Source organism: Emydura macquarii, unplaced genomic scaffold, assembly GCF_026122565.2.
Source record: "Emydura macquarii macquarii isolate MOO-44397 ecotype Brisbane River unplaced genomic scaffold, CSIRO-AGI_Emac_v2 contig_2246, whole genome shotgun sequence".
NCBI classification, from domain to species: domain Eukaryota; kingdom Metazoa; phylum Chordata; order Testudines; family Chelidae; genus Emydura; species Emydura macquarii.
In genome coordinates, this window is record NW_027132383.1 from 3,105,044 (window position 1) to 3,117,394 (window position 12,351).

The following is a 12,351-nucleotide window of genomic DNA, read 5'->3' on the forward strand; positions in this document are numbered from 1 at the left end:
CACGAGCTCTGTGCTGTTCAGGCCACAGCGTGGGCGGTGAGTGCTGTGCAGCGCTCTGGGCTGCGGGGAGACGGGGCGCCCTGGGGCGCACGGTTATCGCTCACGCCATGGGGCGCTGCGTTAGAAGTGTCCGCGGCACAGAGCGGGCAGGCAGGAGGGCGAGCTGTGATGGGGAGGGCGCACCAGGCAGAGTAGGCTTGGAAATGGGCCAGGGCCTCCGGGCTACGCGGCTGGCAGAGCGCACGGCACGGTGGGGATGTGGCAGCCCTGCAGCGTGTCCGGCTCATTCCCCTTCTCGGGGGCCAGCGGAGAGCTGGGCCTGGCGCAGCCCTGCACGGCGGTTGGGCTGCCAAAGTCAATAGACTCTGGTGCCAGAGCCACACGTGGCCGTGGTGCAGGGAGCAGGAGCCAGGGTTCCCCTTTGCACTGGAGTCCAGCTCGGGGCCCTGTCTCATTGCGTACCGCGAGGGAAAGCGGGGCTGGCCTCAGAGCCCTGGCTAGGCTCGGCCAGGAAGCACCCGCAGGTCGTAATCAGGGGAAGCTGGAGCCCGGCTTGGGATGGATGCTGCAGCTGCATGCAGGGCCTCTGGGGCCGTCCGGCGTGAAGGGTTTCTCGATCACTGTGGGCCCGGGACTGTTGCAGCTCCAGGGGGAAGGAACCCCCACATCCCCCAGGAACCAAAAAACACGGGGGGTGATTCCAGTGATTCACCTGAGAAACACGTCCAGCGAGGGACCATCCTGGGGAGGCTCGTCTAGCCTGAACCCACAGAACCATAGGGTTAGTGTCCGCCTCTTGGTGAGTTGGAGTACCTACACCAATGGAAGAAGCTCTTCTGTCAGGGTAGGTAGTGTCTTCACTATTAAGTCCAGTGCTGTTAAGTGTAGAATCATAGGGTTATCAGGGATGGTAAGAGTCATCTAGTCTAACCCCCTGCCAAGATGCAGGATTTGTGTCTAAACCATCCAACAGATGGCTATCCAGCCTTCTTTTGAAGACCTCCAGTGAAGAAGCTTCCACAACCTCCTGAGGCAATCAGTTCCATTGTTCTGCTGGTCTTACAGTGAGGAAGTTTTCCCTGAGATTTAATCTAGAACTGCTATGCTGTAGTTTGAACCCATTGCATCTTGGCCTGCCCTCTGTGGCAAAAGAAAACAACTTTTCTCCATCTTTTTTATGGCAGTCTTTCAAGTATTTGAAGACTGGCATCATGTTCCCCTGTTAATCTCCTCTTTTCCAAACGGAACATACCCATTTCCTTCTGCCTTTGCTCATACAGCTTGCATTCCATCCCTTTGGTCATCTTTGTCACTCACCTCTGGATCCTTTCCAGTTTCTCTACATCCTTTCTATACATTGGTGACCAAAATTGGACACAGTACTCCAGCTGTAGATTGGTACAATCGTCTGCCATGACTTGTATGCTATGTCTCTTACTGCAACCTAAAATTGCATTTGCTCTTTTTGTAACAGCATCACCTTGCTGACTCATGTTGAGGTTGTGTTCCACCACAGCTCCCAGATCCTTCTCAACAGTGCGGTTGTGAAGCCAGTTATCCTCCATTCTGCATTTGTGCATTTGGCTTTTCTTCCTTAGGTGTAGCACCTTATTTTTGTCTTCGCTGAATTTCATTTGATTGTCAGTAGCCCAGTTCTCTAATTTATCAAGATCCCTCTGAATGTTAGCTCCATCCTCCAAAATATTGGCACACACGCACGCACGCGCACGCACACACACCCCCTGCCAGCTTTGGGTCCTCTGCAAACTTGATCAGTGCGCTCTCTATTCCTATAGACAGGTCATTAATAAAGATGTTAAACAACACCAGACCCAGAGCAGAGCCCTGGGGAACCCCACAGGAGCCCTGCCACCAGTCATTCCATTAATAATTACTCTTTGCGGTTGTTTAACCAATTATGTATCCACTTCATGGGAGTTCCGCTTTCTCCAGCTTACTTATCAGAGTGTCCTGTGGGATTGTGTCAAAAAGCCTTGCTGAAGTCCAGGTATATTATGCCTACTGCATTCCCCCACCCACCAAATCAGTTACCCAGTCAAAAACGAAACTCAGGCTGCTTTGGCTTGATTTGTTCTTGGTAAATCCACGATGATTGCTAGTGATCACCCCTTCATCCTCCATCCCGGAACGTTTTATACCTTGCTCTGGTAGCTTCCCAGCTATCGAGGTCAGGCTGCCAGGTCCATCGTTCCCCGGCTCCACCTTTTCCCCTTTTGAAAGATGAGCACAATGTTAGCCCTTCTCCAGTCTGCCAGCGCCTCTCCTGTCACCCAGGAGTCTGCAATATCATTGCCAGTGACTAAAACTTCTTCAGCTAATTCCTTCAGCCCCCTGGGGTGAACAGCACACGGCCCTGCTGATTTGAATTCATTCAGATTGCTCAGCAATCTCTGACGTGTTCTTTACTTATCCTGATCTGCCTTCCTTCCCCTTATCGCCTGTGGTAATTTCCCTAGTCATCCGGCCACGTTCATTTTTGGGAGAAGACTGAACAAAGGGGGCATTGAGCAGCCCTGCCTGCCTGTCATCTTCTGTTACCAGCTCGCCTTCTCCATTGGGCAGCGGACCCACCCCATCCCTGATCTCTCATTTGTGTCTGATGTATTTGCAGAACCCCTTCCTGTTGTGTCCTACCATTCCTTGCCGGCTGTAACTCCTTCTTTGCCTTGGCTTTCCGGATTTTGTCCCTGCACGCTCGCGCTGTTCCTATGTCTGCTTCCTCGGCGACATGTCCCTCCTTCCGTTCCCTGCATGGAGCCCTTCGGAGTTCAGAGAGCTAAAAAGCCACTTGTGCAGCCACTGGCCTCCTGTGGCTCTTCTTTTCTCTCCTCTGCCCCAGAATAGCTCCAGGATTACATCTTCGAGGAACTGCCAGCCCCCTTCGACTCCTTTTCTTCCTAATGGGTCTTTCCTGGGACCATGCCCACTACTTCTCTGCGTTGGCTGAAATCTGCTTTTCTGACGTCCAGTGTCCTTGTCTCGCTGTCCTTCTGTCCATAGGGTCTGGAACATATCCGATCGTGGTCACTTCCGCCCGAGTTCCTGACCACCGTCACCTTGGCAACTAATTCATCCCTGTTGGTCAAAACCAGATCCACACTGGAGAACCCCTAGCTGTTTCCTCGCCGTTCGGGATCAGCAGGCTGTCCTGCAGGACATATTATGCTTGGCTGTAATAGTCTTCCAGCAGATAGCAGGGAAGTTAAAATCCTCATTAATGCTAGCACCTGTGTGTGAGCTAACCCTGTTACCTGCTTGTAGAATGACTTGTCCGCATTCTCGCACTCATTCGGTCTGTTACGGACCCACCGTGACATCGCTGCTCTTCTTTTCCTGTGATCCCCACCCAGAGACTCACCAGGTCTGTCGCTCACTTCTGCTTCCCCTGGGAGCGCGTGTATCCTACGTTCTCGATGCGCAGTGCAACGACTCCTCCTCCTCCCTTCTCCCTACGCTCTTGGAGCAAGCTATACCCTTCAGCGCTTGCTTCTCCAAGTTGTCCCACCAAGTCCTGTGACGCCAATTAAGTCATAATTTTCTTCCTATCCCCTGACTTCCAGCTCAGCTCGCTTGTTCCCCATCCCTGGCATTGCTAGACAGGCATCGGCGATATTTTGTAGGCTGCCCTGTAGCTTTTCTACCCACCTCTTTCATGCAGTTGTGCTTTCTAGTCCCGTCTCCAGAATTTAGCCCCTTTCCCTTGACTTGGTTACTTGCGCCTGGATGTGCATTGGCCGGGTCTTTGTCATCGCCCCTAGGACCTAGGTTAAAGCTCCCCTCAGCAGGTTCGCCAGACAGCGTCCAAAGATGCTCTCCCCAGCCTCTGATAGATGGAGCCACCTCGGCACAGTGATCCCCTTCCCTGCAACAGGAAGACGTCGTCAAAGCCCTCTCGCCGCCACCACTGCATAGCCCCGCGTTTACTGCTACGATCTGACGGGCCGTGCCCGGGCCTTGTCCGTCAGCAGGGAGGCTGGGTGGGACCCCACTTGTGCTCCAAACCCTGTCACCGTTTTTCCCAGCACCACCTAGTCTGCAGTGAGCCGCTCCAGGTCATTCTTGGCAGTATCGTTGGTGCCTACGTGGCGAAGGAAGACGGGGGAGTGGTCCGAATACACTGGTTGTAACTGGGTTTTCCGGAGACCAACAGACAAAGAAAAGGGCCCTCTTTGAGCCAACAACCAGGCAGGGCTGCCTGCCCCGGGGGCTCTGCAAGCGTTGCAGGAGAGTTGGAAGCGCTCTGGGGGACAGGGCCCATGAGACTGGCGGGTGACCTCGGGGAGCTTCTCGCCTGCGTACAGGAACTTGGGTTGGTTTTTCTCTGGTTTCTGTGTCATGCTTTCACCCTAAGAATACATGCACCTCGCCTTGTGAAGGGCCGTGCTGCAGCCCGACAGAAAGGCTAACCTCAAGCGCTGGCCCCCGTCAGACCAGCTGGGGAAATGACAGCGAGGCGCAGAGGGTCTGCAAGCCTAAAGCCCTGGCCCGGGCGGACAGAGCCGCAGGTCTCCACCCAAGAGCCTGAACCTTCAGCAGGTGCCTTGAGGAAGCCCGGCAGGGGATCAGGTGCAGTTTGCAGTTAGCTGTGAAGCGGTGAGAGGGGGGCACAGGCTGGCTGGCTCAGCCACGCCGGTAGATACCCCACAGAGGATGCTGAGCCGGGCAGGATGCCTACAGAGGGCTGGGAGCGCTCAGTGAGGGCTGCAAATGGGTGGTTGGCGGCTGGAGAAGGGCGGCTGCCTGGCAGATGCTCTGCAGGGACGGGGAAGGTTCCAGGAGGGCGGTTGGCTTCTGAGCCTGGCCCTGGAAGCCAGGAAATGGCAGGTCGGTCGACACTGCAGCATGAGCCCAGGGTCTGCGGGCTCGCTGTCAGTTAGTCTGGCCTTTGGTGTCCACGCGGACAGACTACCCAAGGGGCAGAATTTCTGGGCCCAAGTGCCTCCACTGCACGACACAGGGCCCGAGTCGGGACCGCCCCCAGGCAGCCCAGCGCCCTGCCCAGCTGGGGCTCGAGCCCCTTGTTTGTGCTGCATGGTGGGAAAACCCCCACCGTCCCCCCCAGCAGCACTTTACAGGCAGTTGTCACAGGGGCCAGCACGTCCTGCCGAGCCGCAGGCTTCCCACAACCAGAGCCGCCACACAGAGGAGTCACCGTGTGAAGACCTTGTCCTGCCTGGGCGTTTGCTGGGTCAGGAACCGGGCAGAGCCCCCAGGAGACGCTGGCTGGACGTTCCAGCCCGTTTTCTGACTGGCGCTGGCACCTGGCGGAGGAGGAGGAGGAGGACAACACAGATGAGGCAACTGCTCACGGCTCCTGGGAGAGCTGCTGCTGCCCCCGCCTACGCTGGGTCTTGTGCAGCAGGGCCGGGCCCAGGCTGGTGGGGTCACATCATCACGTGGGCCTGGGAAGACCAGCCGTGGCGCCTGAACGTCCGTGCAAAGCAAACAACATTTCCGGAGCTGTGTGAGCAGCTTGCCCTGACCCTCCAGTGTCACGTCATGTCCATGAGGGCAGCCGGTCCGGTCCGGTCCAGATGTGGGCTGCTGTCACCGCCTGGGAGCTGGCTGCCCCGGCTGCGAGGGGTGTGCTGCTAAGCACTCGGGTGCTGGCACGTTGGCTGAACAATGCGGTGGCAGCAGTTTCAGCGGTGATCGGGCGGGTGGTTTACCCCAGTGATGGGCCAGAAAATACCCCTGAAGTAACTGCTGGCTGTGAGAGAAAGGGGTTTCCAAACTGGGCCAGGGCCACTGTGGGACTCGTGTGCCCAGCGTTTGCCCTCCTCAAGGAGCTCACGAGCACACAAGCCACCAAGGGCACTACCCCCTGGCAGGCAGGCCCTTGCGCACCACCGGGGCCAATTTATGGACGGGAAACGTTCTGATGCCAGTGTTTTCTGCCGGCTTTCTACTGTCCTGGGCAGGCCCAGGCACTAGTGCCCCAGGTGGCAGGGACACAAACAGAACAACTGCCCCACTGTTATTCTGGGGCCCCGCATGAGCCCCTTTTGCCTTGGCTTGTGAACAGCGTCCTGCTTTCCTCTCTGACTCACACGCTCGGCAGCGTAGGACGGTGCTTGGTGAGCAATTGGCAGATTGAAACGCTGCCGGCGCTGTTTGCAGAACCGTCTGGGTGCCAGTGTCAGCAGAGGACCCCCTCGGTGTTTTCACCGATGGTTCAGAGGCGGGAGATCAAGCCACCAGGGCTTGGTTCCTCCCCTGGTCAGGTGAAACATTGCATTGCCGGCTCTGTACAATTAGCGGAGCCGCGTGTGGTTGTTAAGGCAGTGAGTTTTGCCTTTGGCCAGGAATGGCCGGCCGTTAATGTTTATACAGATAATTGGGTTACCTTTAAGGGGGCCTCAGAATGGCTCCCTTACTAGCAATCGCAAGATTGGCATCTGCGGGGGGCGCCCAGAGTGGGGGCACAGTATTGGCAGCAATTATGGGACCTTGCCCCCCGGCTGTGGGTCGCCGTCCGACATGTTCGTACACACCAGTCTCATCAGAGCCGGCCTAGGTGGCTAATGCCGTAGCTGATTCATTGACCAAAACAGCGGCCTCCCTTTACATCCCTCGCCCCCTCGAACCTGGGGAGATCGGCCAGCTTGCATTTACTGGTCCAATGGGGGCGAGTGAGGAGAGGAAGTACGTCCAGGTGGCCAGAGCTGTGACCGGTTCCCGCAGCGAGGGGAGCCCCGGTAGTCCAGGTCTTCAGGGACTTGGAGGCCAGGTTCGGCCGACCACGCACCAGCGAAACGGATACTGGCACCACTTTAAACATGCACAGGTTGCCAAACGGCGTGCGCAGCACCAGGTCCTTCATGAATTCGGTATCCTGTACCATCCACAGGACAAGGCAAGGTGGAAAGACAAAATCAGGCAACAAAAACTAAATTGCAAGTATCACAGGAGGTGTTTGGCAGAGGATGGGGCTGACAGATCCCATGGGTGCTCCAGGGGATAAGACCCGATGGGGGGAATGGTCCCAAAGCCCTTTCGCTTGTATGATGGGCCGGCCGCCCAAACTTCCAAGGGCGCACGTCCCCAGGAGGGGAATCATTCCCCCAGAAAAGAAGGTGTCGCAACCCCCTATGGGAACTTGGATAAAATTCTCCCTTAAGCCCGGGGCCAGAAGAGAGTATCAGGGGCTAGTTATGGCGTGGGGCCAGGGTAATACTATACTGGGGGGTGAGCATGGATGTCGTTGGATCCCAGCTAACCTGTCCTTCCCCTTTAAGCATGAAAAGCCTGACTCCAGGGACTCTGATCCTGACCAGCCTTATCCTGGGGACTGTGGGACAGGGAAGTAATCCTCGTGGGTGGTGGAAGTCGACTACGCCCGAGTCCAGTTTACTTCTGAGAGGTTTCTTCTCCAATCCTGGAACGCCAGTACTCCAAATGGACCGTGGCAGCAGGGTCCCAACCAAGCGACAGAGTACGGCGTGCATTGGTGCATCTGCTTCAATGCCCAGGGGTGGCCAGGAGCCGTGGTTTGGGGACAGACTCACCAAGGGATTCATGTTCCTGATGCCTCACGGGACTTGGCCTTTCATTACTGGATAACTCCCCGACCAAGAACTAACTGGACTGTAGTGAGTGGGGAAAGGTGATGCTGTGCCTGAGCTACGTGATAATGAAACAACGCCGGGGAACGGAAGTTATAATCATGGGCGGGGACGGGCTCAGGCTGCGTCTTGCGATTATTATCCATGGGGTGCTGCGTGGTCCGGATTGCAACCGGGTGGGGAATACGTCCAGGGAGGCAGTCACTTCGGTGTTAGGGGTAAGAACGCCAGAAACGTTCATGGAATTCCCCCAGACCCTTTTTGAGACACGTCACTCTCGTTGGGAGGAAACATCACCAAATTGCACCCATGGGGCCGGCCCTGGGCGAACCCCATTCTTCAAGCATGGAAAGGAGGCTCACGGTCATCCCGCCAACCACAGGAAGTAGAGACAATCTTAGGGGCAGTCGGGCCAGCCGGAGCTGCCCTTATTGCTATGGACCTGCAAGTGGCTCGTGACAGTGGCCCAAATGGGCCAGTTGACCAGTCAGGCGATACAAGGACAGGTGATATCCAAGTGACTAGCTGCCCCTGGTGCAACTGAGCCGTAGTCGGGTGGGAGGGGGTAAGGAGTCTGACAAATGAAAGCGCCTACAATCCTTGTTGATCCATTCAGCGGACCCGGGGCTCATCTCTACAGATCTCGGGTGGTGCCCAGAGTGTAAAAAAGTTCGGGGAAATGGAGGATGGTCGTGGATTACTGGGAGGTCAATAAGCATACAAGGGTACCGTCCTCCGGCATCCGCAGGCCCCTAGCAGGGTATATACATGTTAGGTCCAAACCCTTCAACACCCCAGTTCCCCCCGTGTATCCCTACACCCCAGTTCCTGTGATCCTGGCAAGGAGGGTCTGGATGCCTAGGAGTCCCACCCAATGGATCACCCGACAAGGGCAGTTACTGGATCAGGGGGGTTGTGAACAGTGGGGACGACACGACTGGATGTGCCCATTTCACAACTCCCTGTTGGACCCAGCCAAGAATCTCAGGGGGCCGTGGGAGAATGTGTGCTAGATGGGGTTTTTAACCAATCAGCGGTGGTCCTTACCAATCACGTAGGATGCTTATGCGTAGCTGCGGTAACCCCGGTGCGAGGGAGTGATCGGAGCACTAGCAGTCCCCCAGTCCGGGAATGTAGGTGGAATGCCTTGGCACTGGAAGCCAGCGGCCAGATTTTTGCTCAACACTGTATAAAAGGTCAGAGAGCTTGGCCCGTTTTTTCCCACCCAATTGGACTGTAGCCTTAGAACCCGGGACTCGGTATATGAGCAGCTCTCTGACCCGGAACAGATGCTAGAAGATTATCGGGGGCCCTAGAACAGGAACAGGGCCTCCAGCCTCCACATTAGTACAAACTACGGCTGAGATAGACTCGGTGTCAGGGCACCATTGGTATGCTATTTTCTTGGGCTATCGTCCCTGCTGGACGGGGATTATGGATCTTCTGCTCCACCCGGCGGTGCTCAGACTGAGCTCTTTTGTGATCATCTTGCTCCCAATGGCATTACTGAGCTGCTATGTATGGGTCTGGGCCAATACATAGACCATTGCTTTGCCCTGCGGTAAACTAACGGGAGGGTTGTGTGGCCCAGAGCCGGGTGCGTAACCGCAGACGCCTAGCGTGTCGCATAGGAGGAAGTCCAGAGCTGGCAGAGGCCGGGTCTAGACATCCCGTTTATCGACTCGGAGCACTGGGCCTGTGTTAGTTTCCCCCGTCCCCTCAACGGCAGTGGAAAAACACCGACAAGGTGCTCGCAGGGGACAAAGCAGCCAGACGGAGCCGAGCCATCATGGACAGGAACGGATCATCTGTGGAAAGGATTCTCACCAGCCAGGACGCTGGGGGGCTCCCGAGAAGTCAGGTAACACCTGACGGGGTGTGCGCTGTCCGTTGTGGGTCCCACACCTGACGGGGTGTGCGCTGTCCGTTGTGGGTCCCACACCTGACGGGGTGTGCGCTGTCCGTTGTGGGTCCCACACCTGACGGGGTGTGCGCTGTCCGTTGTGGGTCCTGCACCTGACGGGGTGTGCGCTGTCCGTTGTGGGTCCCACACCTGACGGGGTGTGCGCTGTCCGTTGTGGGTCCCGCACCTGACGGGGTGTGCGCTGTCCGTTGTGGGTCCCGCACCTGACGGGGTGTGCGCTGTCCGTTGTGGGTCCCACACCTGACGGGGTGTGCGCTGTCCGTTGTGGGTCCCACACCTGACGGGATGTGCGCTGTCCGTTGTGGGTCCCACACCTGACGGGGTGTGCGCTGTCCGTTGTGGGTCCCACACCTGACGGGATGTGCGCTGTCCGTTGTGGGTCCCACACCTGACGGGGTGTGCGCTGTCCGTTGTGGGTCCTGCACCTGACGGGGTGTGCGCTGTCCGTTGCGGGTCCCACACCTGACGGGGTGTGCGCTGTCCGTTGTGGGTCCCGCACCTGACGGGGTGTGCGCTGTCCGTTGTGGGTCCCACACCTGACGGGGTGTGCGCTGTCCGTTGTGGGTCCCGCACCTGACGGGATGGGCGCTGTCCGTTGTGGGTCCCACACCTGACGGGATGTGCGCTGTCCGTTGTGGGTCCCGCACCTGACGGGGTGTGCGCTGTCCGTTGTGGGTCCCACACCTGACGGGATGTGCGCTGTCCGTTGTGGGTCCCGCACCTGACGGGATGGGCGCTGTCCGTTGTGGGTCCCACACCTGACGGGATGTGCGCTGTCCGTTGTGGGTCCCGCACCTGACGGGGTGTGCGCTGTCCGTTGTGGGTCCCGCACCTGACGGGGTGTGCGCTGTCCGTTGTGGGTCCCACACCTGACGGGGTGTGCGCTGTCCATTGTGGGTCCCACACCTGACGGGGTGTGCGCTGTCCATTGCGGGTCCCACACCTGACGGGGTGTGCGCTGTCCGTTGTGGGTCCCGCACCTGACGGGGTGTGCGCTGTCCGTTGTGGGTCCCGCACCTGACGGGGTGTGCGCTGTCCGTTGTGGGTCCCGCCGCGCTTGCTGTCTAGTGATTAGAGCTCTGTAATAAACTCTGTGTGGTTGCTTGTACTCCTTGGCTCCCTGGCACCTTTGTCTTTAATTGCCCAGGACCGCACCCCCCCAGCACGCTGGGCTCCAGCCCAGGGCCCAGCAACCCCGCTTTAGGTGAGCTCCAACCTTGTTGCTCTTTCCTTGGGCTTTTTCCTACTTTTCTTCCCTTTCTTCTGCCTCCTCCCCCCACCCCTCAGGCCATCACTGGAGCCTCCTCTGCTCCCCCCGGCTCAGGGCCCGTAAGGCCAGACGGGCCCATCGTGATCCTCTAGTGGCGTTGGACTTCCTGCACCGCACAGGCCACAGAGCCGCGCCCACCGCCGCTGGCTGTAACAGACCCTCCCCTCTGGCTGAGTACCTGCCGTCCCCACGTCATGACTTAAAGACTGCAAGGGACAGAGCCTCCACCTCTGACACTGCTTTAACCCTGCCAGGGACCCGCGCCCCACACTGCAGAGGAAGCTATTTCACCCCCCTCGGTTCTGCCAGAGTCTGTGTTGCAGGGCAGGACCCAGCACTTACGCGCCCCTCGCTCTGCTCCTGGCCTCTTCAAACTCCTCGCCAGGAAATGCACGCACCGTTTCTTCCCACAGCCCTTGGCTTGCTTGCTAGCTAGCTACATCCCGGTTTTATCTGAGCTCAGCCTGCCTCTGCCCAGCTGGCTTCAGCGTCCATCAGCCCCGATCAGCCCTGATTCCTCCCGATGCAGCCTGGCATGAGGTTACTGACTCTGGCCTTGTGTGGGGTGGCCACCCCCTCCTGGAGCAGCATCTCTCTGTCCCTTCAGAACAGCACAACAGCCATGGAGACAGGTCATAGAATCATAGAAGATGAGGGTTGGAAGGGACCTCAGGAGGTATCTAGTCCAACCCCCTGCTCAAAGCAGGACTAACCTCAGCTAAATCATCCCAGCCAGGGCTTGGTCAAGCCTCAGCTTAAAAACCCCTCTAGAGATGGAGATTCCACCACCTCCCTAGGTAACCCATTCCAGTGCTTCACCACCCTCCTAGGGAAAAACTTTTTCCTAATGTCCAACCTAGACCTCCCGCCCTGCAACTTGAGACCGTTGCTCCTTGTTCTGTCATCTGCCACCACCGAGAACAGCCTAGCTCCATCCTCCCTGGAACCCCCTTTCAGGTAGTTAAAGGCTGCTATCAAATCCCCCCTCACTCTTCTCTGCTGCAGACTAAACAAGCCCAGTTCCCTCAGCCTCTCCTCGTAAGTCCTGTGCTCCAGCCCCCTCATCATTTTTGTTGCCCTCCGCTGGACTCTCTCCAACTTGTCTACATCCTTTTTGTAGTGGAGGGACCAAAACTGGACACAATACTCCAGATGTGACCTCACCAATGCTGAATAGAGGGGAATGATCATTTCCCGCAATCTGCTGGCAATGCTCCTACTAATGCAGCCCAATATGCCATTAGCCTTCTTGGCAACCAGGGCACACTGCTGACTCATATCCAGCTTCTTGTCCACTGTAACCCCCAGGTCCTTTTCTGCAGAACTGCTGCCTAGCTCGTCGGTCCCCAGTCTGTAGCTGTGCATGGGATTCTTCTGTCCTAAGTGCAGGACTCTACCTTGTCCTTGTTGAACCTCATCAGATTTCTTTTGGCCCAATCCTCCAGTTTGTTTAGGTCACTCTGTATCCTATCCCTGCCTTCCAGGGTATCTACCACTCTCCCTAGCTTAGTGTCATCCGCAAACTTGCTGAGGGTGCAATCTACCCCCTCCTCCAGATCATTAATGAAGAT